General features: G+C 41.2%; 1 long non-coding RNA gene and 1 pseudogene across 2 annotated transcripts; both read right to left on the bottom strand.

The window, feature by feature from the left end:
- Positions 1-596: 596 nt before the first annotated feature.
- LOC306639883 (E3 ubiquitin-protein ligase RNF220-like) lies at positions 597-20,609 on the bottom strand (annotated as a pseudogene). The gene is made up of 3 exons: positions 20,510-20,609; positions 18,728-18,936; positions 597-2,337 (listed from the first exon to the last, which is right to left on the bottom strand). The product of its transcript is annotated as an E3 ubiquitin-protein ligase RNF220-like (transcript).
- Positions 20,610-21,777: 1,168 nt separating this feature from the next.
- LOC306640099 lies at positions 21,778-25,440 on the bottom strand. Its single transcript, XR_013757737.1, has 3 exons — positions 24,485-25,440; positions 22,039-22,269; positions 21,778-21,808 (listed from the first exon to the last, which is right to left on the bottom strand). It is a non-coding gene; the product is annotated as an uncharacterized lncRNA (long non-coding RNA).
- Positions 25,441-25,720: the final 280 nt, after the last annotated feature.

The raw sequence follows: 25,720 nt of genomic DNA, 5'->3' as shown, positions 1-25,720 counted from the left end.
CCTCATGGAATATTTTGCTGAGAATGTTCTGTAGTGCTGGCTTTCTTTTTGTAAATTCTTTTAGCTTTTGTTTATCATGGAAGGATTTTATGTCGTCGTCAAATCTGAAGGTAAGTTTTGCTGGGTATAAGATTCTTGGTTGGCATCCATTTTCTTTCAGAGCTTGAAAAATGTTGTTCCAGGTCCTTCTAGCTTTTAGGGTCTGGGTTGACAAATCTGCTGATATCCATATTGGTTTCCCCTGAATGTAATTTGATTTTTTTCTCTCGCAGCCTTTGAAATTCTGTCTTTATTTTGAATGTTAGGTATTTTCATTATAATGTGCCTTGATGTTGGTCTGTTGTAATTTTGTATATTTGGAGTCCTATAAGCCTCTTGTACTTGATTTTCCATTTCATTCTTCAGATTTGGAAAATTTTCTGATATTATTTCATTGAATAGATTGTTCATTCCTTTGGTTTGTTTCTCTGTGCCTTCTTCAATCCCAATAATTCTTAAATTTGGCCTTTTCATGATATCCCATAATTCTTGTAGATTCTGTTCATGATTTCTTACCATCTTCTCTGTTTGGTCAACTTTTTTTTTTTTTTAGCTGTTTATATTGGTTTAATCCATGTCAAATGTAGTTTACAAAGGGAAAGGACAAGTACCTTTGTATAGAATATACAGACACAGCATCACACCATGGGGCCCTCAGGAGGGGCAGGTAGACAACTTTCCCCTGGGAACAGCATCTCTACTCCCAGGAAGGTTCTCAGCAGGCTACAGCCAGGGGCATCTCAGTCAGCTCCAACCTCAGCTTCTGCTTCAGCTCGGGACCTTCTTCCTGCCCCACCCTCAACTCTTATGAAGAGCCCCATGAGCTAAGACTAAAGAGAGGGTCATATCCCTCAAGGCATGTACCCCATGTCTGGGAGAAGAAATATATACCACTGAACACCGAGCACATGGGAGAGGGAAGGGACGCCACGGGAGAGGGAGAGGCAGGTACCCTAAGAGGTGGATGGGCCAAGCCCCCAGCCAGCCCTGAAGGAGGCACTGCTTCCCCAGGTTCTTAAAAAAAGAAGAAAATCATACAACCGAAGGTGGGGGCATGGAGGGCAAAGGAGTTGTCCCATTTATACACAACATTGTAAACATACACGGTCTATATTACATGTGCTTCAGTCTGGTGTTTGCATGTCTGTCTGTCCATCTGGGAGCTGTATCTCAGGAGCCTTGCCCCTCTACTCCCACCCCCACCTCCCTGCCCCACTCTGGGAACAGAGGCCAGAATAGGTATGGTCCCCAGGCTTGGTGGGAGCTAGCAGGCAGGGCCTGGGCCTCAGCCTCCACTCTGGCTCCAGAGTCCTGTGTGTGTGTATGCTTGTGTGTGCGCATGTGAATGTATGTACATGGGGAATCTGTGTGCAAGTATGTACAAGGGGAGAGGGTCACTGTCACAGAGGCCGGGGGAAGGTGAGGCTGCTTGAGGCAAGGCCTGCCTGGGTGGCTAGCTCACAAGTAGATCCTCCGAAGGTCTCCAGGCGCTGTGATGGTGTTGCACTGAGGGCACCGCTTCTTGGCACCCAGGGTTCGCAGCCAGCATTCCTCACAGTGCACATGCCAACACTGGATTGACGTTAGGGGCATTGAGTGTGAGTCCATGCAGATGAGGCATTTGTATCGGTCCCCCCGAGATAGCTGTCGTTCAAGCTCCCTGACCCGAGCCTTCAGGGCCTCAGACGTGGTCACAGCTGAATCTTCAGTGATTTTCTTGATGTCGCTGTTCTTGCATGTCTTCTGCATGGCCTCCTGCTTGCTGCTTTCACCATTGCTGGTGGATGGCATCTCATCACTGGCCCACTTAGAGAACTCAGGTGTGATGTGGGTGCTGGAAGGGCCACCATTTAGGACTGCACCCCGGAGTGCCTCTCTCCTTGGCTTCACCAGGCTCTTCGCCTGTGCAGGGGATGACATCAGCCTCCGTGTATTGTGGCTTCCCATACTCCAGAGTGTCATCCCCATCCACATCCAAGTCAGCATCACTGTCGGGGTTCTCTTCGCCGCTGCACATGATGAAGCCAGAGCCTCGGAAGCCACCTTTCGGGAGAGTGGTAGCCCGTATCTGCTTCTGCCCACACCACTTATACTCCTCAAAGCGGTGCTGTTTCATGCTCGATGTCCATGGCATCATCCTCGGCCATTGCAGGAGCCTTCCCTCTGCCCTTCATCTTGCTCCTTTGTTTCATTTTCCCAATCCGAGCATTCAGTTGGGTCTGCCGGTTGGTTCGCACTTGCAGGAAGGTTTCCTCCCCTCCCGCTGGCCCCCCTGCTCTGCCTGCCGCTCAGGGCCCTCTAATGAGACCCCATGGCCACCACGCGGTGCTGCCCCAGCCCCGGCCTCTGGTGCTCCAGGCCCCGCTGCTGCCTGGCTGGCGAGGGTGGTGATGCGGGCAGACTCCCCCCCCACTCCCCCCAGCGGCAGCGGCACCTCAGCTCCCAGCAGGGGCAGAGGCCATGTTGGCCATGATCATGTGACCCTCCGCGGGCTGGGGGTGAAAGTTCACGGTGGGGGGGCGGCCAGACTGGCTCAACTGTTTTCAAGATTAAATATTTTGTCTTCAATGTCTGAGGTTCTGTCTTCCAGGTGTTCTATCCTATTGATTATGCTTTCTATGGAGTTTTTAATTTGGTCTATTGTTTCCTTCATTTCAAGGATTTCTGTTTGTTTTTCAGTATCTCTAACTCTATTGAAATGATCTTTTGCTTCCCGCATTTGCTCTTTTAAATGTTGATTGGTGCAATCATTCAAAGCCTGCATTTGCTCTTTCCTCTCATTGTTTGCTTCTCTGATCATTTTAATTATGTACATTCTGAACTCCCTTTCTGACATTTCTTCTGCCATGCTGTCATTGGAGTTTATTGATGTAGCATCTAGGTTTGTTTCGGACATTTTCTTCCCTTGTTTTCTCATATTGCTCAGGTGTCTACCCCTCTAGTAGTGAAACTCTGAGATATTGCAGATTTCCTCTATTGTGTCCCTGTAGATTTCCAGTAACTCACCTCCTAGCTGTCAGTAGCCTGAAGTCTTGGAGGAACTTGATAATGTGGTGCTCCACTAGGAAGCTGCCACTCTATGGGTGATGGCCTTCAGGTGGGGTATTTTCCCATTAGTGGGCAGAGGCACCTCCACTTGTTGACCAATGGTCAGCCAAAGAGGGACTAGAGTGCGGGTCTGGGCCTGGGTCTTTGGTTCTACCACCCTAGAGGGAAAGCCTCTCCCAGTGGGGAAGCCTCACCTGGTGGGGATGTCTCGCTGGGCAGCTCTCCTCCGAGAAGTTCCCTTTGGTCCATAATTACTGCCTGGACTGGGCTGCCCTCCTCTGCAATGTTTCCTGGGGTCCAGACCTACTTCCTGGGCCAGGGAGCCTCACCCTGCAAGGGAGTCTCTCGCTGGGCGGCGCTCCTCTGAGAAACTGCCTCCGGTCCGGTCCTGCTGCCCAGGCCTGGGAGCCTTGCTCTGCGCTGAAGTCTCTTGCTGGGTGACCTCCTCTACAACCTCCCAACTGTCCGGGTTCACTGCTCCAGCGGGGGAGTCTCGCTGGGCAACTCTACTCCACGAAGTTCTCAACATATGTTTTTGATTTAAGAAAATCTTACAGGTTGGGGGCATACCTCAGCGGTGGAGCACTTGCTTAGCATGTGTGAGAGTTTGTGTTTAATCCCTATCACCACAAAATAACAACAATAATAATGGTGATGATGATTAAAAGGAGGGAAGTGTAAATATTGGATAGGAAGTGACAAAATTTTTTTCATTTTTTATTTCATTATGAATGCTTAAAAACTATTAGAACTAATAAGAGTGAAAGTTCAGAAAGTTTGGCAATTATAACATAAATATTAAAATTAATGACTTTCTTCTAGATCAGCAGTAATTTTTTTAAAGATAGGTAATGGAAGGAACTCTCATATCACTCATAATCAGGAAAAATAAATTCAAGCACCTATGAATAATTTGATTTAATGAAGTCTGTAAAACTTTATCATGGAATCCTAAAGGAGATTTGAGTAAGTGGAGAAATGTTCTACATTCACATATTGGAAGATTTAATATTCCAATGGTATTAATTTTCCTCCAGCTAAACCTATAAATTTAACAAATCCCAATAAGAAATTTTAGATTATAAAAATCTATTTTAAGATTTACTTAGAAAAATAAACAAATAAAAGAACATCAGCGTACTTTTAGGAAGAATAGCATTGATCAAGTCTTTCCTGTCAGATGTTACAGTGGACGAGGGGGCTGGAGTGTAGTTCAGTGGTAGAGTGTGTGCTTAGCCATGCCTGAGGCCTTGCATTCAATCTCTGGCACCACAAAAAATAATAAGAATCATAAAATACATAAAGTGAACCAGCAAAGCCAGGTGTGGTGGTGCATTCCTGTGATCCCAGCGACTGAGGCAGGAAAATCACAATTCAAGGCCAACTTTAACAACTTAGTGAAGCTGTAAGCAACTTAGTAAGACTCTGTCTCAAATAAAAAAATAAAAAGGATTGGGGATGTGGGCCAGTGATTAAGTGCCCCTGGGTTCAATCCCCAGCTAAACAAATACTGAGCTAGCAAGATGCAATAATGGAAAACATACTGTTATAGCTCAAAATAAAAAGTTTAGAAATATAAGAATTTAGTATATAATAAAGCCAGTAAATTATAATCAGTGGAGAGAGTGCTTGGATGAAATATCTAATCATTAAAACAAAGTTAATTCAAATTCATGTAGTACAGTAAGAAAAATTGCCAGAAGAATTAAAATTCAACGTAAGTAGAAGAAATATAGGTGAATATTTACAAAATTTTGGTTGTAAGGAAGGACTTTATAAAGATGAAACTAAACAGAAGCATACAGGGTGATAGATCTGGTTATTTTTAAAAATGTAAAACAAATGTAAAAAATTATGGCAAAATTCACTATAAACTAGTTAAAAGACAAAGGCTATTGGAAGACTGTATCTTTTTTTTTTTTTTTTCAGTGTTGAGAATTTAAACCCAGTTTTGCACATGCTAGGCAAACCTGAGAATATATTCTTACCAAAGATTCAGATCTTTAACTTTCAAGCCCTTCTTCAGGTCAATAAATGAAAATATACGCTGGGAAGAGTAGTGGCAAATGTCTGTGATCCCAGTGAGTTGGGAGGCTGAGACAGGAGGATCTCTATTTTGAGGCCAGCCTCAGCAACATATCAAGACATTGTCTGGGGGGAAAAAAACGCAGGGGAAGTTAGAGGAGTAGCTAAGTGGAAAAGCACCACTGGGTTTTATCCCCAGTACTAAAAGAAAATAAACATTTGAGTAAAAAGTTCATTTTATATAAGATAACCCCTTAGGTGGCCAATAAAACATGGTAAAAGTTCAACTTTATTTTTCATCAAAGATAAGCAAATTATCACCACAAGTGGGGAAAAAAAGACAATGAATGTATGACTGTTTTTGTTTTGTTTTGTTTTTTGTTTTTTGTTTTTTTTCCTTTCAGTGCTGGGAATTGAACCCAGGGACCACTGAGCTACGCCCAGACATACTAGTAAGTGTTTGGAGATTCAGGTTTAAACAGCATTGGGTATATACATTTTTATTGTCATTATAAAGAGTATTCTACCAGGAATATGTAGTAAATAAATAATTAAGGATGAGTATTCTACCAGGAATATGTAGTAAATAAATAATTAAGGATCTGTATATTCTACTAACCCTCTAATATCCTAATACTAATATTCTTAGTATATGTCATGGTACTGTCTGTAATAATTAGAAACAAACTCAATGTCCAAAAACCTGGGAATGTATGTAGCCATTTCAAAGGTAGAAGACTGTTCAGGAACAAAAAAAAAAAAAAAAAAAAAAAAAAAAATATATATATAATATATATATTTACGGAGAGAGATTTAAAATAACAAGGCAATAATGATATTGAGGCTCAGAAAACAATACCCCAAATTGAAGGCCTTAGAAGCAAACTTTCTCTCAGACCAGTTGCTCTCCTTTTTCTTACCCTTTCTCCTCCCCAAGACAAGCAATAAAAACTAGAATTGTGTATCCCCCCAGGTGGATCAGAGAAACCAGAAACTCCTTTCCCCAAAGTTCCCTGTAACACCTAAGAATAAATTCTATCTCACTTTCTAGGGATAAGGTCTGGTCATAAAGAAATTCTCTGCCCCACCCTGTTTGATTGCCCATTCCAGAAAGGATCCTGCCCCAAACACAGAAGAAGAAATGCCACATAGAGAGGTCAAGAAGAATCTGAGCAAATAGGCCTTGCTACCCACCCCCACATGCTACTGTTAAATCAGATCCTTTTGTCCAGTCGTATTCCTACACAGCTGTCCTAAAGGAGACTCCACCCTTCGTCCTTGGGCCTTCATTCTGAAGCCTCCCATGTAATGTAAAACAAAGATCAAATAGATTTGTATGCTTTTCTCTTGCTAACCTGCCTTTTGTTGTTAGGGTGTCTGTCATGACCCTTTATGATGGTCAGAAAAGAGATCACCTCCTTTTCTGCCCCTATAATGGAAATGTAGCCAGTTGAGGGAAAAAGGTGCTAGTTGGAAAACCTTGCACTAGAGGTCTAGGGAGAGATTGTTTTGATTCAGTGGAATAATTGAGAATCTCGGTCAGTGGAAGGAAAGCAAAAGGAGTGCTGAATTGTCTATGAGAAAGGAAATGGAGATTGGAGAGGAGTGCTCTAGAGTTTACAGTCAGAGCAGCCTGGAAATTGACAGCGCAGGGAGGGAGGGAAGGAGGAGAGAGGCTGGTCAACAGGCAGAGGGCTTGGCCAGGGAGAGTCCTTCCAGTGATGGCCAGGCGGATGGACTGTGCTCTGTAAACTCAGTTTCCTGTGTTCTCTGAATTGCGCTGGATATGAGCTTCCTCTGTGGACCAACGTCTTGCCTAAGAGCAATGCTAACCATCAGACTTGTTAGGCGTATTTTGGGGAGGGAAGGGGTTGAGGAAGGTCCAACAAGGTGATACAGTGTAGAGGGGTCATGGTGCCAGAAGGTGAAATAAGGAGCTCAGACCAAGGCAGAACACCAGAGCTAAAGGTGAGCAAGAGAAACCATGCCCCCACCCCCAAAATAGAAGAGCCTTCAGAGATATTGGTAGGGGCTCGGGTTTTCATGACATTCATAGCACAGGGGTTTAAGCTGAATTCTTTATATCTCAAATGTTGGGGAGACTCCAAAGAGCTGGTGGACCTTCTAGAATACTTGGGGGGGATGAGGGAGGGAATCAGAAGAATTGCTTAGGAGGTTTCACAGGATAAATCTACTCATGCTAAGGAATATTTATTTCCCTCTTTTTGTTCATATGTATTTTGATTTTTCTATAATGGGTCCATATTTCTTGTATACTTTTTTAAAAGATGGAAAAGGTACTGAGGGAATAGGTAAATCCATACAGAGAGAAAGCTGCGGAGAGAGGTGGATGGGGAGTGAAAGCTTAATGGCATGGGATTTTCCATTTGGGGTGAAGTACATGTTTTTAGAGGTCTGTGAACGTGGTGGTCATACAGCACTGTGAATGCACTAAGAACACTAGGTAATTTTATGTATATAATTCCACTTCAATAGGCAAAATACAGAAAAAAAAAGTGTACTGAGAAAAAAGATACAGACAAATGTCACTTTTCTCTGCTTAGATTTCCCCTAGCTCTTCAGCTTGGCAGACGAGAGGCCTTCCTCCTGACCCAGCCCTGTCCCCCTCCAGCCGCACCCCTCCCTTGAGCCTCACAGCCACACACAGCCATGTGGCCCTGAAAGGGCCTATTCTTTCCTGTCTCCAAGCCTTTGTATGGGTTTTCTCTTCTCCTGAATGACCCGCCCTTTCCATTCATCCTTCAAAACTCAGTTCAACATCTTCTTTGAGAAGCTTTCCCCTGATTCGCAGTCTGGGATGCCTTTTTCCCTGATCCCCAGAGCCTTCTGGTCATTTTCCTTCCTTTCTCTCTCCCTTCCTCCCTCCCTCCCTTCCTCTCTCCTTTTGTCTACACCTCTCTACTAGTCATTGACCCAGAGGCACTGTACCACAGGGCTACATCCTAGTCCTTCTTATTTTGATTTTGAGACTGAACTGCCCAAGCTGGCCTCAATCGAACTCACAATCCTCCTGTTTCCAGCCTTCTGAGTGTCTGGGATCACAGGAATGCAGCACCTTTCTTTCTTTCTTTTTTCTTTTTTGAGACGGGGGTCTTCTGATGTTGCCCAGGCTGGTCTTGAACTCCTGGACCTCATTGAACCTCCGGGGCTTCGGCCTCCTGAGGTAGCTGGGACTACAGGTGCACACCTCTACTCCTGGCCCTTCTGGCGTTTCTGTGTATTTCAGAGAAGGTGATTGTGAACTGTTGGAGGACAGGGCCTCAGATTTCCTTCTGTTAACTTGTCACCTGCCCAGGACAGAAGCCACAAAGAATGTGGAATGAATAAGAACAGATTATAATCATCAAAAGGAACACCCTTAGTGGCTGGGGTTGTGGCACAGTGGTAGAGTTCTTGCACAGTATGTGTGGAAGCACTGGGTTCAATCCTCAGCACCACATAGAAATATAATATAAGTAACTTAATAATATAAATAAAGTAATAAATAAAAAATTTGATAAAAATATTTTTTAAAAAGCAACACACTTTTCTATGTAAAGTTAGTGACTGAGCATGAAATTAAAAAGGATTAAAGATATTTAAATAACTTACTGTGGCATTTTTCAGAACTGGGGATATATTCCCCCTCTCCGGATACTTTTTTTCTTCCATTTTATGGATTATTTAAAAATTGCAGCATGAATAAAATTCTAAGTACCAGATTAATAAATTGGTCAATCTAAGTAGCAAAAATGATCTCCAATATGGGGCTTATAGGGTTGCAGAATATTGATAGTCTTAGGAAAATATGGCTAAAAACTTACTCTTGCAAAAGCCATGATGGATAATAGAATATTTTGATGCTTTACCCACCCCAAACTCACTACCCTTACTCTCTTAGGATGGTGCTTGAAAAAATACCTAAATTTCACAGGATGGAAAGATGGAACCCAGACACTGTGTATGATGGCATGTGACTATAATCCCAGCTACTCAGGAGGCTGGAGGAAGGAGGAGTCACAATTTGAGGCCAGTTGGGGCAGTTTAGCAAGACCCCTTCTCAAAATAGAGAACAAAAAAAGCTGGGAATGTAATTCAGTGGTAGAGCACTTGCCTAGCATGTTAGGAGGCCCTGGTTTCAATCCCACACCACAAAAAGAAAAAGAGGAAGAGGGGAAGGAAGAGGAAGAAGATATGACCTAATCTAATAATGGATCTAGACAAAAACCATCAATGACTGCTAAAATTATTAGGTGAAAGGCTGATGAAAAAGGCTTTAATGGATGATCAGGCTGCCAACCCCTGAACCTTAGCATTACTCAGAGTGGGACACGCAGGCATCAATCATCTCCTGACATGAGGTAGTAGGAAGTACTCAGCACCATTGAGGAAATGTTCTTGCCAAATAAATTGAACCTGAATTTAACAACTCCTTAATCACCAGTTTACAAGAATACTAAGGATAGAGAAGCAAGCTAAATGACACTGGAAGACTATAAAAAAATCAAATAAAGAGAAGAGGAAATATAAAAGATAAATGACTCTAGTACTTCAATAAATAAATAATGTAAAGAAAAGGGGACAGGAAAATTATAGATTCAAGGAGACCTTTTAAGGACTTAGGAGACATAACAAATATGAACAACAACAAGATGTTTTTTAAGACAAACGTGGGAAAATGTACATAGATTGTGTGTCCAAATAACCTTAAGGAGTTATTGGTTAACTTTATTATGTGTGATAAAGGCATTGTGGTTATTTTTTTTAAGTTATTAACTTTTAGAGATTGAAAGATTTATACTGAAATATGATGTCCTGAATTTGCTTTAAAATATTTCTCTTAAATTTATGTGGGAGGATAAAGCAAGGGCACAAAATATTAATAATTATTGATTCTAGGTGATAATGGGCATACGGGGTTTATTATTCTATTCCTTTCCCTTTTGTTTATGTTTGAAAATTTCCATAATACAGAGTTTTAAAAAGCAAACCTAACTTTCAGCAGCAAAGTGTCAGAGTTAATAAGTTTGTTTGTGGAGCCAGGACCGTATTAGAGGAGGTGACATGGTCAGATCGATGGAAAGATCTGGTTTTGAGTTCCACTTCACGTGCTTACTCTCCCTGTTATGCCTTGAGCAAGTCAGGGACTTCTCTGAATCTGTTTTCCCATCTAAAAATAAGGATAATATTACATACTACAGAAGGTTGGAGGAACAAGTGAGATGATATGTACACACACACACACACACACACACCACACACATAAAGTGCCTATCATAAACCTGGCATACAAGAGATGCTAACAAATTCTTAATTACCTTATACCAATACGGTTATTCTTTATTTCCTCTGGTTTAAAAAATAAAACAAAATAATATCAAAGTATATGAAGTAAGGAGTGAAATTTCCTCTTAACACACTCCCCAGTCTCCCTCTCCAGAGAAAGGTGAACTGGGCACTGAGTGCTTGCCTAGCATGCACTAGGCCCTGGGTTCCATCCCCAGAACAGAAAGACGCGAGAGAGACAGAGAGAGAGAGAGACAGAGAAAGAGAGAGAGAGAGAGAGAGAGAGAGAGAGAGAGAGAGAGAGAAAGGTTAGTATGCATCTCTTTAGCCTTTAAAAAAAATCTAAAAAAATAAATCTCATACATGGCTCTGCAATTATTTTTTCCACATCACAATATATGGTGTGTCTCTATGTCAGGTCATGTGGCTCTATAGATGTGATCTAATAAATAATGTCATTCATCTGTCCTTGCTCCCTGCTGCGATTGTTTCTGTGAGCTAGAATCCTACAGCAGAATTGCTGGGTTAAGGAATGGGGGTGGGGGTAGCCCAATGGTAGAGTGCTTGCCTACCATGTGTGAAGTGCTGGATTTTTTAATCCCCAATACTACCAAAAAAAAGGAAAGGAAAAGAAAAGAAAAAAAGAATTGTTGAGATAAAGGGTGTGTGTAGTGTATTTTTTTTTAATAATACTGCAAATGGTCCTACAAGTTACTGAGTTATTTTTGCATCAAAACTTCAATATTCTCTATTTTCTATATATGTCACATAAGAATCTACTCAACGGCTAAGTTGCATATACCAAGAGATAGTGTCCTTTCTGGTACCATTTATTTCTTAACAGGCACTGAAAGGGCATCAGAGGATAAATGTGTTTGATTAGCAAAAATCAGCCTCATGGAAAATAGTCAGGCTCCATCCTGCTATTTGTCCCTGTTAGAGGACAATATGCTGCATGCTGTGTTCAAGGCTCAATGTAGCAGTGCATTGGATGGAATAAATGGGAGTCCTAGTTCTCTTTGTGAAAAGCCAGTGAAGATTATGTGAGGCAGGATTCTGAAAGAGAGCCGGGGAATAAAACCTCTTCTCAAAAGAAGTCCCAGCGGATGGTGGAAAGGTGAATAAATAAAGAAAGAGAAAGGAAATTTGCCTCAGTTCCCTGGGGAGTTCAAGATCTCACTTTTCTCTCCTGTCGTTCCAATGATTTTTAGAGAGGATGAGTCTAGAAAAAGATGGTTTTAAAAAGAAAAAAGAAAAAAATCAAAATTGAGTCCGGTCCTGCCTTACTTATGTAAGAGCACCTGTCATGTGCTGTACAATCCGTCCCAGGCAGACTCCTGAGAAAGATCACTTTGTAAACCACCCTTGCACCAAGGGGAGGCCAACAATTGCCCTTTGTCCCTGGAGACCTCCCATCATCCCACTATGAAGTTGCTGGTTTGGGCAAGAAGAAATTATTCCATTGTTTGTTAGAAATTAGATCAGTAAGGTGATGTCATTCATGATGTAAGTAAGGCCTTGGGTCCTGGCTGTTCCAGATGTAGGAAATCATGTGCTACTTCTTGCTACATGTTTTTTTTTTCTTTAGGTCCTTAGGCAATATTGGCATATAGAAAATAACCTGCTCTACATAAGAATCTACTCAAGTGCTAAAAATCTTCTCCTCTCCTTCCTCCTCTTGATGAAATACAATTAACATTTTGTTTAGTGATAGCTACAGCAATGTATGTAAAGAGAAGTAAGTTAATAAATATCCTGATCATTCTTGGGTTTCAAGATCCATGCCCAACCCTGTACCAGGGGTTGAACCAGGAGTGCTCTACCACTGAGCTACACCCCAACCTCCTTTCTTTTATTTTGAAACATGGTCTCACTGAGTTGCTGAGGCTGGTCTCCTACCTCAGCCTCCTGAATTGCTGGGATTACAAGCATGTACCACCATGGCTGGCTCTGATTATGTTTTATTATTACCTTAATAAAGCTATATTTTAAAGTTATACAAATAATATGCTTTTTAAAAAAGATTTGTCAGGGCATTTTTGTGGGAGCAATGATTTCATTTACTATATTTATAACTGGGACATTGCACATCTCTCTCCCTCCTCCATTGTGAAAGAACCTTCCTCCTCATTGGACTTGATGCACAGAAGGCTCTCAGTAAAGATTTGTTGTTGCTGATGTTTGCAGATACTGGCAAGGTGCATTCAGATTAAGTAAGGCCACAATATGGCCCGAATGTGACACTCTGAGAAAATGAACCTTAGTCTGACTGGAATCATTCTTGGATTTAGAGGTTTTTTTTTTTTTTTTTTTTTCCCCTTGTGCTGGGGGTTGAACCAGGGTTGCTCTACCACTGAGCTACACCCCAAGCTCTTTTATTATATTTTATTTTGAAACAGGGTCTCACTAAATTGCTGAGGCTGATTTCCTGCCTCAACCTCCTGAGTCACTGGATTACAGGCATGCACCACCTTTATCTGGGAATATTTAACAATTCTCACCACCACTTCACAAAAACATATATTTTATATATATTATTTATATGTATATATTATTTGCATATTTATTTATATGTATTTATATATTATATATTCCTTTCTTATAAAATATATATATATTCCTTTTTTTTCCCTGATATAGTGTCTTGCATGTTGCCCAGGCTAACATCAAACTCAGGGATTCAAGTAATCTTCCTTCTTTAGCCTCTTTTCAGCCTCTTGAGCTGCTGGGATTACATGCACACATCACAGCAGCCAACTCCATTATATATTTTAATTAGTCAATTAATTATTTAATTTTTGGGTACTGGGATTTAACCCAGGTACTTAACCACTGAGCAACATCCCCAGGATGCCCCTTTAAAAAATTTTTTTTTAGTTGTAGATAGACACAATACCTTTATTTTACTTATTTATTTTTATGTGGTGCTGAGGATGGAACCCAGGGCTTCACACATGCTAGGCAAGCGCTTTACCACTGATCTACAACCCCAGCCCCTCCCCAGGCCATTTTTTAAATTTTGAAGCAGGGCCTCCCTAAGTTGCTGAGGCTGGCTTTGAACTTGCAATCCTCTTGCCTAGGCTCCCACATTATTGGGATTACAGGCATACACCACTGCAACTGGCTCCATTTGTGTATTTTAAATTCACATTTTAAAAAAACCATTGAAATGTCTAGTAATAGAGGATTGATTGTATAAAAATCATGGAAGATCTTTATACATGTGGAAGACAATACATTTGAAAATTAAAAAGGAGGTATGTGTATATGTTTTAGAATAATCTCCAGCGATGAAAAAAAACTTCTCTGACTAATTTGTTATATTTTTTACATTTGAATCATCATGTAAATGTGGCTTGTACATTTAAAAAGTTTTTAAAAATATTTTTTTAGTTGTTAATGGACCTTTTATTCATTAATTTATATGTGGTGCTGAGAATTGAAGACAGTGCCTCACACATGTGAGGCAAGTGCTCTACCACTGAGCCACAACCCCAGTTCCTAAAAGTTTAATTTAGTTAGATAATGGTTGCACACACCTGTAACCGCAGATTCTTGAGAGGCTGAAGCTGAAGGACTGCAAGTTCAAAGTCAGCCAGCAACTTAATGAGACCCTGTCTGAAAAGAAACTCTTTAAAATAGAGCTGGGTATGTAACTCAGTTGTGGAGTGCTTGCCTAGCATGCACAAGGCCTGGACTCAATTCCCAGTGTCGAAAAAAAAAAAAAAAAAAAAAAAAATCAAAGAAATTTCCAAGATTTTAAATGGACTGAAAATGATGAATCTAATTACATTAAGTTAATAATGCAGCTACATAGAGAATACCATTATATCAAGTGATTTACAATATATTTCTGTATATACCAAGTAGAATATAAGGGCAGAGTACTGCAAAGAAATTTCACTTAATAGTTATATTGCTAGCAGAAATCTTTATAGTTGTGAAACTACTTTCTACATAGTGTAAAATGTGTAATTATGGTAATGTTGTTAAGAACCAAGATTTTCAGTGCAAGATGAGAGAAATAGAAAATCAAAGTCATTAATATAAATAAATCAATATTGAATTTGAATTAGAAATATCAGTATAAACTTGTGATTTTCCCCCCCTCTTTCTTTCCTCCTATTTCTGTATTTTTCAGAAAGGTCTGGAAGTATTAAAATCCCAGGGGCCGTGAGCAGCCTCTAGTGCCCAGGTTGTGATCCCTAAATGACATTCTCCATGAAGAGGAATTGGGACTTCTTGGATGGCCAATTCCAAGGGCAGTGTGTGGACTAGATGAGGCTGGAACATCTTACTGAGTCCGAGGACATAAAGTGATCAAAGATTTGTGACTTGTATCAAGAACCAACAATAAGGGGTTCCAGTTGGCCAAAGATGGGATAATTTAAGTATCAAAAAAAGTAGTGACTGAATTTGATTGAAATACTTAGAATATATAAGAACCTAATAGGTTCACAAGGGTATCATTGGCCATCTCTAATCTTTACCCTAAATATTGGAAATTAAAGAGAAATAATTTGGCACTGTGCCATGGCTTGTCCTGTGCTATGGTTTTCCAAGGTTCATATGCTGGAGGCCTGGCCCTCAATCTAATGGTACTGAAAAGTGGTGGGACCTTTAAGAGGTGGCCAAGTGGGAAGTTGTGGGATCATGAGTGCCCTCATGCTGGTCTCTTGATGTGAGTTAGGTCTCACAGAATGGATTAGTTGTTATAAAAGAGCAATCCTGGCCCCTTCCCATTCTCCTGCCTCCTCTCTAGTCATTTGATGCCCCCCACCTCCTCTCTCTCTTGATCCCCTCTTTCTTTTCCTTATATGTAGTGCTCCTACCATGTGATGCCATCCATCCGCCATAAGACTGTCACCAGAAGTTGATGCCAGCACCATACTCTTGGTCCTCCAAAACCATGAACCAAAATACACCTTTTTCCTTTATAAAGTATCCAGTCTCAGGTATTTTGTTATAACAATACAAAAGAGATTAAGACATGTTGCATTTCCAATACAATCTGCCTTTCAGGATTACTAAATATCCCTAATTGATAAGGAAAAGTTCTTTACAGATAAATTCCAGCTAATAAATGTGAAAGGAATGATAGAATTAGAGAAACCACCATTTTAAAAAGATTGGTAAAGGATGAAAACATTAGATAAAAGGCTTGTGTAGAACTTGTACAATGGAGAGTTCTGACTGATCCTGCTGATCAATGTTAACCGTACTCAGAGTGGAACAGCTTCACAGGATGAAAAAGAAACTGAATCTAGTAAGTCTTTAGAACTAACTCCCAGTTTACATAAAATCGGGGGTAGAGGATAAGTTTAAGTGACATCACAAGGACAATGGATAAATCCAGAATATGGGGTGTTCTATAGAACAACTGAACCAGTTGAATTAATAAGTCAATGGCTTGAGTGTGGGGGAAAGGGTATGGTGGAAAGGGAAGAAACTGTTCTAGATTTTAAAAGACTCACAAGGCATAACTATCAATGTAGTAGAAGGGCCCTTGTTTGGATCCTGATTCTAACAAACTGTTAAAAAGACATTTCTTTAGCTATCAGGGAAGTAAGAAAATTACCTAAGAATTAGATGACTAGGAAATTATTATTTTCCTGAGGTGCCTTACTGGCAGAATAGTTATAAAAGAAAATATTTGTGTACAAAGTATCTAGGGAGAAAATAACATGAGGTCTGGGCTTTGCTTTAAAATACTTGCTTAGATAAAGGAGAGGAATAGATGAAGCAAGTGTGGCAAAATTCTGATAACTGGTTGAAAATGTGTGATGGGTATTGTTTATACTGTACTTTCTAATTTTACAGATTAAAATTTTTTCATAATAAAACAATAGTGTGGAGACAGGCTAAAGGGAAATCTTCGGGATGACAGATAATTCAGCCTGATCTCTGTATCAATGGAGCAAACAAATGGAACAAGTCACTGCAGATCAAATTAACTTGCCGTTCTGAACCTGTCAGCTCCCACTATGCTGTAAAAGCACATCTGGTGGCGCTGATCACACCTTGGACAATGAGATAATGTGGACCATCGGAAGGGCTGTTGGGGGTGTAAGATTCTCTCTCTCACAGCTGGTTTGCTAACACCTGAGGTGGCACCTCAGCAAATCCAAGCAGAATGCTGAGCAGTTTGCAATGTTCTTTTGCCTCCAAAAAAGGTTAATCACACTCCATATCTTTGCTGATTTACTGGAGAATAATTTTTGGTCCTATAAGTAGAAGAAACTTCTTTTTTAGATGGAGGATGACAAAAATCAGAGATGGTGCACATTGCCAACTGTGACCGATCTCCTCTCCAGAACCTGGGGCAGGCAAACATCACTAATTAATCTTAGCTTTCTTTCCCACTGAACTTGGCTTCTTGCCACGCTGCTCCACATAGCACCATATTGATGAAATTGTCTTGTCTTTCTTACCCAAAGTACGTTTGGGTTGATTTACAGAGTGAAGAACTCACTTAGCTGTGTTTTCATTTCTCCAGTGGAATCAAGGAGAAAAAAAATACCTTGAACAGAAATTCCAAGGCCTGGGGATGTGTCTTGGAGACAAAACATATATGCTGTGCATACACACAGCTCTGGGTTCAACCCCCAGCACTTAAAAAAAGAAAGGAAAGAAGGAAGGAAGGAAAGAGCTAAAGGAATTTAGTTAAAGTAGGTTAGATTTAAGGAAGAACCTCATGTAGGGATTATTGAAATGTGGAATAATCACTTAAGATATTTTTTTCTTTTTTTGTTACTGGGGATTGAACCCAGGGGTGCTTTACCACTGAGCTACATCCCCAGACAGTTTTATTTTTTACATGAGACAGGGCCTTGCCAAATTGCTGACTTGCGATCCTCTTGCCTCAGCTTCCCAAGTGGCTGGAATTCCAGGCATGCACCACTGTGCCTAGTCAAGAGATTTTTCCTAACAGTTCTACTAAAACTGTTCAGATTCTTATTGTCTGGAATGATTTAGGACTAATAGGGTTGACAACCATTTTTTGGCCTGTGTCAGGACATCTGGTGCTTTTGCCTGCTCAGCATCGCTTTCCCTTATGATAGAATATTCCTTGTAATAGAATATTCATTCCTTCCGGGGAATCTGTGTTTGCATAGGGTTGCTCCTTTCTTTCTGCACAGGCAGGCAGACCTAGTCAATCAGATTACCCTGATTCCTTAACCACGGAAGTTAATAAAGGGATGGGCACATGACTCAAGCTGGGCACATAGAACACCCTAGCCAGATCTTTTGGAGGAGAAGCTCTTTTTTCCTCTGGAACCTAGGAGACTTGGAACGCTACAGTGCCCTCTGTGTGGAGAGAGCCAAGAAAATGCAGGAGATGCTGGGGGAAGTGAATCTTCCTCAAATTATTTGAACACTTGGTTATAAACTGTACCTGAAGCACAAGATTTACCCCTGAATTTTAAGAACGAGCAACAACCAATTGCCATATGTTTCTCTAGTTAGTTTGCTTGGGTTAGTGTCATTTCTAAGGGAAACCTTAACTAGTAAGGCATGTGAGATGCTTCATTCAGTCAATCAAGATTTATTAATCTGCTCTAGTCACTTTACCATCCTGGGGATACAGAAAGGAAAGACAACTCTTGTCTCACAGTTCACAGTTAAAGAGACAATTTCAATTTAGTAATTTTACAACAGATGATGCTTACATGGTGGTTAATGTGTGTCAGGCACTATTCTAAACATTTACATTTTCTAACATTTAATTCTTACAACAACACTTGGAAACAGGTTCTGTTGCTTTTTTCATTTTTGAGGGGGAAACCAGGCAGAGAGGTTAAAGAACTTGCCCAAGCCTATCCAGTTGAGAAGTAGAAGATTTGGGATTCAAACCCAGGTAGGCTGGTTTCTAATCATCACATTCTAGAGCATCATTACACCTACGGGCCAATGCTGCACCTAAGGACAATGGCTGCCACTCATAGGATATCAGCGATGTGCCTACTGTGGCAGGTGCATTTCTGCCTCAATACAGGTAATCTTCTAAGGACTTAATGCAGCAAAGATTATTCATTGTACAGTTGAGGAAACTGAGCCTCAGAAATGTTAAGTGACTTGCTTAGATCACACGGCTAACAACTGCCAAAGCCTGACTGGGTCCAGTTGTATCTGCCTCTAAGCCTTGGCTCTTTCCCTTGGATACCCTGGAGGGCCTTACCTTCCAGCTTTTCCACTAGGCTGCAGCATGTCACGGATGCTTATGACTGGCTGCCAGAGACTGGGAAATGGAGTCAACACTGGAATTTCTTTTATGCCAGAGAATATGGCATATTCTGCTCCCTGCACTGCTCTTGGAATTGGTGCATACCTTGCAACTGATACTCCTGAGAATTGTCTGCTGTGGGGGAAGAGACTCAGAAACTCCTAGTAAGCATTCTTTCAGGATAAGGTTGCCATTATTTATTTTTATGGCAGCTGTTCCAAGGTTGACGGAGGAGACATTGCTTTTGTGCTGCTTCCTCCTTTCAGGCGGACCTATGAATAAGAGGGCTGTGGATAAGATATGAGTCAGGTATCCTGAGGACAAAGCACACATTTCATTAGAAAACAAGGGAACGAGAGGGCAGCCTTTGGGCGGGAAGTTCTTCTCTGATCACAACAGACATTCTTATCTAAGTTTTAAACCACCTTTGAGATTGGGGTTGTGGCTCAGTGGTGGAGCGCTTGCCTAGCACATGTGAGGCTCTGGTTCAATTCTCAGCACCACATAAAAATGAATAAATAAAATAAAGGTATTTTGTCCATCTGCAACTAAAAAAATAAAATAAATAGAAAAAAAAAACAAACACTCCTTGATACTGAAGAAGTTCTTGGGGTACCTTCATATAACCAGTCATGGGGCTCCCCATGCCTCTGGAAAACATTTCAACCAAGATACATCTGTATGCTTCTGTGCCCAGACATGTACTGAGAGTTTACTGAGCACTTTCTATAGATTAATTTAATCATCCTTATAATAACACCATTTTACAAATGAGAAAAATGAGGCATAAGGAGGTTAACTCAGCACTAATTGAGTTATCTGCTCACCAGGAGTCCAGGATGTTTGCTAACAAAGCAATTTTTTTCCAGGCACACATGGTGTCATTTTATTAAAAACAATGTAAACCTGTAAAGTAGGAGTATAAAAAGAAGTTGAATTATTACTTCCATGAAAACTGAGTTGAATGCTTTGGAAAGATTTATTAGTTTCTTTTTTTTTTAAATTGCTATTGAATTTAGGTAGAAGCAAGATCATGCTTTTCCACCTCTGTGTCTGTTGTTACTAATTAGAAGGCCTTTCTTCTTGTTTCCCTTCTTTGAATGCATCCTCCAGAATGCAGTTCAACTGTGACCCTCTCTGAGAAAAACCCTGATAACCCAGGTTTTTTCAGTTCTGCCACACCTTCATCACATGCTGCTTAATTTCTCTGAGCCTTGGAGTATGTAAGTGTGAAACAGAAAATAATGCAGGATTATTATGCCGATTGAGCGAGGTGATGTTTGTAGGGCTATGTGAGCCATAGTAGGTGCTCAATAAATGGCAGTGATTACAGTGTACCCGCCCTATGTTAGATGAATGAGACAGCCTGTGACCCAGAAGCCACAGACAATCACATGACTGTTTACCTACTTTCAGCTCCACTTGCCCTGTAGTGAGCTGAGGCAAATGTAAATGGAAACTTTTCTAGATGATTTTAGACATTGACACCATTATGTCATCCGGGTTCTCAGTTAGCATTTGATGAAGTCATCCCGGAGGCCTGAAGAGCAGCAGCACAGGGCCTTTTCAGAGACAGCTTTCTTACACTTAAGTCACCAGATGGATTTGCCCTGAAGTCCAGAGAAGCCATAGGAGGAGCTTAAAGAGGAACAGGTTCCAATTCACAGAAGCCACATGGAGTTGGGTCTGGAATCGCTCCAAGTTGGGTTCAAATCATAATTGTACCATTCACTGGCTATTTGACCTTGGGAAAGTTACACAAAGCACAGAGTAACAATCAGCTGGTCAGAAAAATAGGGATCATAATCCTCATTTCATAAGATGTAATAGGTGTGGATGACATGCAGTTTCAAGTGTCCTGCACAGTACTTGGTACCTAGTAAATACCAACTAAACCCTGGCCTCCCTTTAGGGGAATACGGAAGTAGGGATGAGGCAGCCAGGCTCCCAACTCTGAGTAGGGTATTGCAAAACTTCTTTGTGCCATCGTCACGAAGGCTGGTCTGGAAAGCCCTTTGATTGGACCCAGCACATATTCTCTTCTCAGTCTTTTAGTAGAAATTATATGATAAAATTCATATTCATTAAATTTCATGTCCCATTATTTACAGGCAAGTTTATCTTGAGTGAGGTACCAGCCTCTGACAACCTCATTTTCTTTACAATATACAGATACAAGTGCATACACCTTACAAGAATGACGAAAGGAACAGAAAGAGTGAAAAGCACCTAAGATGGTGCTCACACATAATAGGTACTCATGGGTATTCAAGCAATCATGGCTAGTAAGAGTAAAGTAGTAAAGAAAAAAAATAGTATAGTAGATTTTTTATATGACCTAGAAGTTGGTCAATTAATTGAAAAAGTTGATTAGATCAGGGAATCTTAAAAAAAAAAAAAAAAAAAAAAAAAAACACCATTCCTGCCCTCTCCATGCCCTACCAGTACCACTGAGCTCATCAAACCTGTTAATTCCATCCCTCCTGGCAGCTCCCACCCCCGCTGCTGGCCTGTGCTGATAGACATGAGTCACCCACCTACAAAAGCTAGAAATACTGCTCCAAATAGAAAGTTTGGTCTGCAGAGTTGCAGGCTTTCTTGCTCACAGAGACCAGAAAAATGACCATAGACTGGGGATGGGGAGCAGAGAGTGGGGCTGTCACTGACCATGGGCCGCAGAAGAGGAAGGTGTGGAGAAACCCCAAGAGGGGGAGGGCAGGGTAGTGTGGGTTGGAGGGAGGAAGAACCGTAAAGTGGGAACCGCTTCAGTGACCAGCTGTCCCTCAGGCACCATCAACAGCCTGGAAAATTCCGTTGCTTCTGAGCCTCTGGTTTGGAATCAGCTCTTCAGCCCCAGAGGCTTTGGTCAACTCTTCTTCCCCATTTAATCCTCCATGTGTTAGCAACATCTACTCTTCCAAACCCCAGGACGGAAGGTGGGGGATATTCCCTGGCTAGAGGCCCGGCAGAACGTGGTAGCCCTTGCCTTCATTTTGGGATGGTGGTGGAACACCCACCGGGTCATGCACATTGCAAGCTTCAAACTGTAAGGGCTTGGGATTGTTTCTAAGTTGGTGACTACCGCCTCCCCACCCCCGAGCTGGGATGGTACAGTCAATGCAAAACCCACCTGCCAAAGATGACGCTCACTTCTGATTTAGTTGTTCTTGCAGCTTATAATTAGACCTTGTTGTCAGGAAAAAAAAAAAAAAAAATGAAAGCAGCTGTGTTTCAGTGCTATTCAGGTCTGTGACTGACCCAGTTTTTAAAAATTAAAAACGTGGCATTGCTGTATGTCACGTCTTTGCACCTTGCTCACATTCGGGGCTGGAAGCATGGAAGAGGAAGGGTCTTATAGCTAAGGGCACTGGCCAACCCTCAGGAAGACCCCAGAGACCACTCTCTCTGAGACTTACCTTCACACAGTGCAAGGAGGATGTCAAAACAGACCTCCTAGAAAGGTAACCTTAAACAGTGAGGGATCTTAGAGGCAAAGAATTATGCAGGTTGTTTCTGCTTGTGTTCTCAATGTTTTGCTACCACCATCCTTGAGGCAGAGCTGAGCTACAGAGCTGTGACCTTCATAATCGACCTTCCTACCCCTCCATGTGTGCAGAGGATGGCCTCCAGGATCCTCCCCTTGACTCCTGAAATACAAATAGACATTTATTCTAAAGAAACTGAAATGATTTAGGACTATCTTCTATATCTGGTTTTCAGGATTTCCAAACATAATGATTGGCTCCCTCTGTTCATTTTGAAAAATGCTTTTAGTAACAAAGGTCCCCTTCCCTGCTCCCATTCAGAGGTCACAGTGAGATATCCTCTCCCCTCATTCTCAAATATGTGCAAATAACTAAGGATGACCAGACATTTAAATAAAACATAAAGGACAAGATAAACCAGCAGAAAAAAAATAATGCTGGAGGAAGCAGAGATAACTAGGGGAATAAGATAAAAAAAAAACTAAACACAAATTTTAAGGAATCATCTCATTAATGTCCTCATGGAAGATGGTACGTCTGCAAAATGAGAACAATTTGCTATGAAAAAGGAAAAAGTGTAAGAGAATTTCCCCAAGTTGACAACAATGCTAACAATTTATGTGACATTACCAATAATGATGGAAACGTTTCTAGGTTATCAACTACAAAGAATGTATTTGATCATCCATAGAAATAAGACTGATTTCTTTTTTCACACTGAATAAAAATTTTCTGTCAGATACAATTTTGTATTCATAGTGTAACATTCATTTTCTTAAAGAAGTCCCCCAAATTGGATAAGTTCCTGGCACAGAGCTCCTAACATCTTGGAATCTCCTGAGTGATGGGAGGAGGGTCTTTTGTTGTTCTTTAGGTGTCCCATTTGACCACACCTCAGTTTGTGTTAGTGAGGTGACTCCATGTGGAGGTGACCAAAAAGCTCACACACACGATTAGAACATTCGACCTCACTCCCGGCCTCAGGAAACTGAGGGGGAATTGGAAATTGAGTTATAAAAACTCTGGACTAACAGGATTCAAGATTTGGAACACTTCCAAGTTGGTGGACAGATCCATATGCTACAAGGTGGTGCCCCCCATCTTCCTAGGGACAGAAGCTCCTGCACTTGGAATCCTTCCAGGCCTCCATATGTACCTCTTTGACTGACTGTTCATCTATATCCTTTATAATAAAACTGCAGTAGTATGTAGAGCACTCTTCTAAGTTTATGAGTTGTTTCAGTGATTTATTGAACCTGGGGAAGGTGTCATGGGAATTCCTGATTTGTAGTTGGCTAGGCAAAATGTGGGGGATTTTGTTTGTTTATTTTTAGTGCTGGGGATTGAAGCCAGTGCCTTGCCCATGCTAGACAATATCCCCAGCCCTAAGGGTGTGGTTTTCATGGGCACCCTATCTGTAGCTGGCATCTGAAATGAGGGCAGGCAGTCTTATGAGACTATGGAGGTCATCACTAACTCTGGGACTTTGTGTCAATATTGAATCAAATTGTTGAACACCCAGTTGGTGTCAGAGTAATGTAGGATTGCTATGGAAAATGACACTTACTTTGTGTACATAGACTTATTTGCGGTGATGTGCTCTACAGAAATGTTGACAAATTGTTTTATACAATTTCCATCAAAAAAAGGAAAAAAAAAAAAAAAACAAAACAGGCATGATGGCAAACACCTGTAATTCCAGCAATTTCAGAGGCTGAGGCAGGAAGGTTGCAAGGTCAAGGCTAACCTGGGAAACTTAGTGAGACTCTACCTCAAAATAAAATAAAGGACTGGGGATGTAGCTCAGTGAAAGAGCAGGCAGGAGGCCCTGGGTTCAGTCCCCAGCACTGGGAGGAAAGCTGCATTACTGAGTGTACTCCTGGCATACAGAAGAGAACTGTTCCCACTAACAGTCAATGACTACCAAATCCTCCTCTTACTACTTCACACATCTGATGACTGGAAGAATTTGCCACAGACTCACTTCAGTCTCCATTATTATCAACCTTTTTTTCCTCCTCCACTGCCCACATACGTGTGGGGTTGGGCGCCATAAGAAGCATTCACATTGATCTAGATGAATACACATGGCTCTGCTCCCTGGTATCACCATGCTGGTACTGTTGGTAGAGAGGGCAGTAAGAATACTTCTGGAAACCTTTTCCACGTTAGAATAGTTAGTAATAACTAAATGTGAAAGAGATTGTGAACCATGTGAATATATCCAACTCAACCAAAATCAAAGATGTCTCAACTCAACTTCCCTTTAACAGGGCTCACCAAATATCTGTAGCTGTTCCCTTGCCACCTTACAGGAGAAATAAACGCAGTGGAAATAAAAAGTGGTTTGCATTGATCGTGATGAAATGATTTCTACCTTTGCAAAAATTTGCAGCCACGGCCATGCAACCACACTGCAGCAGTCCTCCTCATCTAGGAAGGGGCCTGCGCCAGGCCGAGAGGCTTCTGCCCCAGGAGGCAGGCTGAGCGGTGGATTGCTCTGGTTCCAAGTCCAGCTCCAGCACTTAACAACCTCAGGACCTCAGGTACAGTGCTGTAAACTGAGGGTTAAGAATTACTTCACTGAGTTTTTGTAAGGCTTACATAAAATAATATAAATGATCCCTGATTTAATGATGTTTTGACTTAAAGATTTTTCAACTTTACGAGAGTGTGAAAGAAATACTCATTTAGTAGAAACTGTACTTTGAATTTTGATCTTTTCCCAGGCTAGCAACATGTGGTGTGATCCTGCAGCTAGGAAGGCTCAGCTCCCAGTCTGGCTTGTGAGGGTAAACAACCAATCCTCCATAGTGTTCTGTGCTGCCAGTGTTTTTTGGATACAGGTACTCAATACGTTTCGGGAAATGTTCAATACTTTATTATAAGTAGGCTTTGAGTTGGAGGATTTTGCCCAGCTGTAGGCTCATGTAAGTGTTCTGAGCTCATTGAAGTTAGGCTAGGCTGAGCCAGGGTGTTTGGGAGGTTAGATGTATTAAATGCATTTCCAGCTGTTTTCAACCTGTGATGGGTTAATTGGGATGCAACCTGGCCACATGTCTGGAGGGAGCATCTGCTCCTTAGGAAGGAGAGCACCTCACATGAGCCCTTCATTAACACTTCCTTCCTAGCGGGGCTTTTCTAGTCTCTCAGTTTTGAATATTGTCTATAAAGGCTAATGACTCCAAAATGGAATATGTGTGTCCAGGCCATCTACCTGTGAAGGTTCTTCAAGAAATGGATAATAATGTCTGCCTATTTATCTGTTTTTACCTTTTGAAATTGGTACTGCTTACTGTAACAGTTTTTAAAATCCATTAAAAATAAAGTCTTAGAACATTTATGCACTGCTGGTGGGAATGTAAAATGATGTAGCCACTATGAAAAAAAGCATGGCAGTTCCCAAGAACTGAAAATAGACTCACCATATGATCCAGCAATTCCACTTCTGGGTATGTACCCCAGAGAACTGAAAGAAGAACCTTGAAACTTTCAGTTCTGAATTTGGGATAAAGCAATAACCTATCAGTCAATAAGGTCGTACAGTTGTTAAAATAAATTCTCCTCAGGTTTTCTAGATAAGGCAGATTTTGGATGCTTGGCAGACTGTACT

Source organism: Sciurus vulgaris, assembly GCF_902686455.1.
Source record: "Sciurus vulgaris genome assembly, chromosome: 11".
Classification (NCBI taxonomy): domain Eukaryota; kingdom Metazoa; phylum Chordata; class Mammalia; order Rodentia; family Sciuridae; genus Sciurus; species Sciurus vulgaris.
Note: the sequence above shows the minus strand (reverse complement) of the source record. Positions and strands in the feature narration are given on the sequence as shown.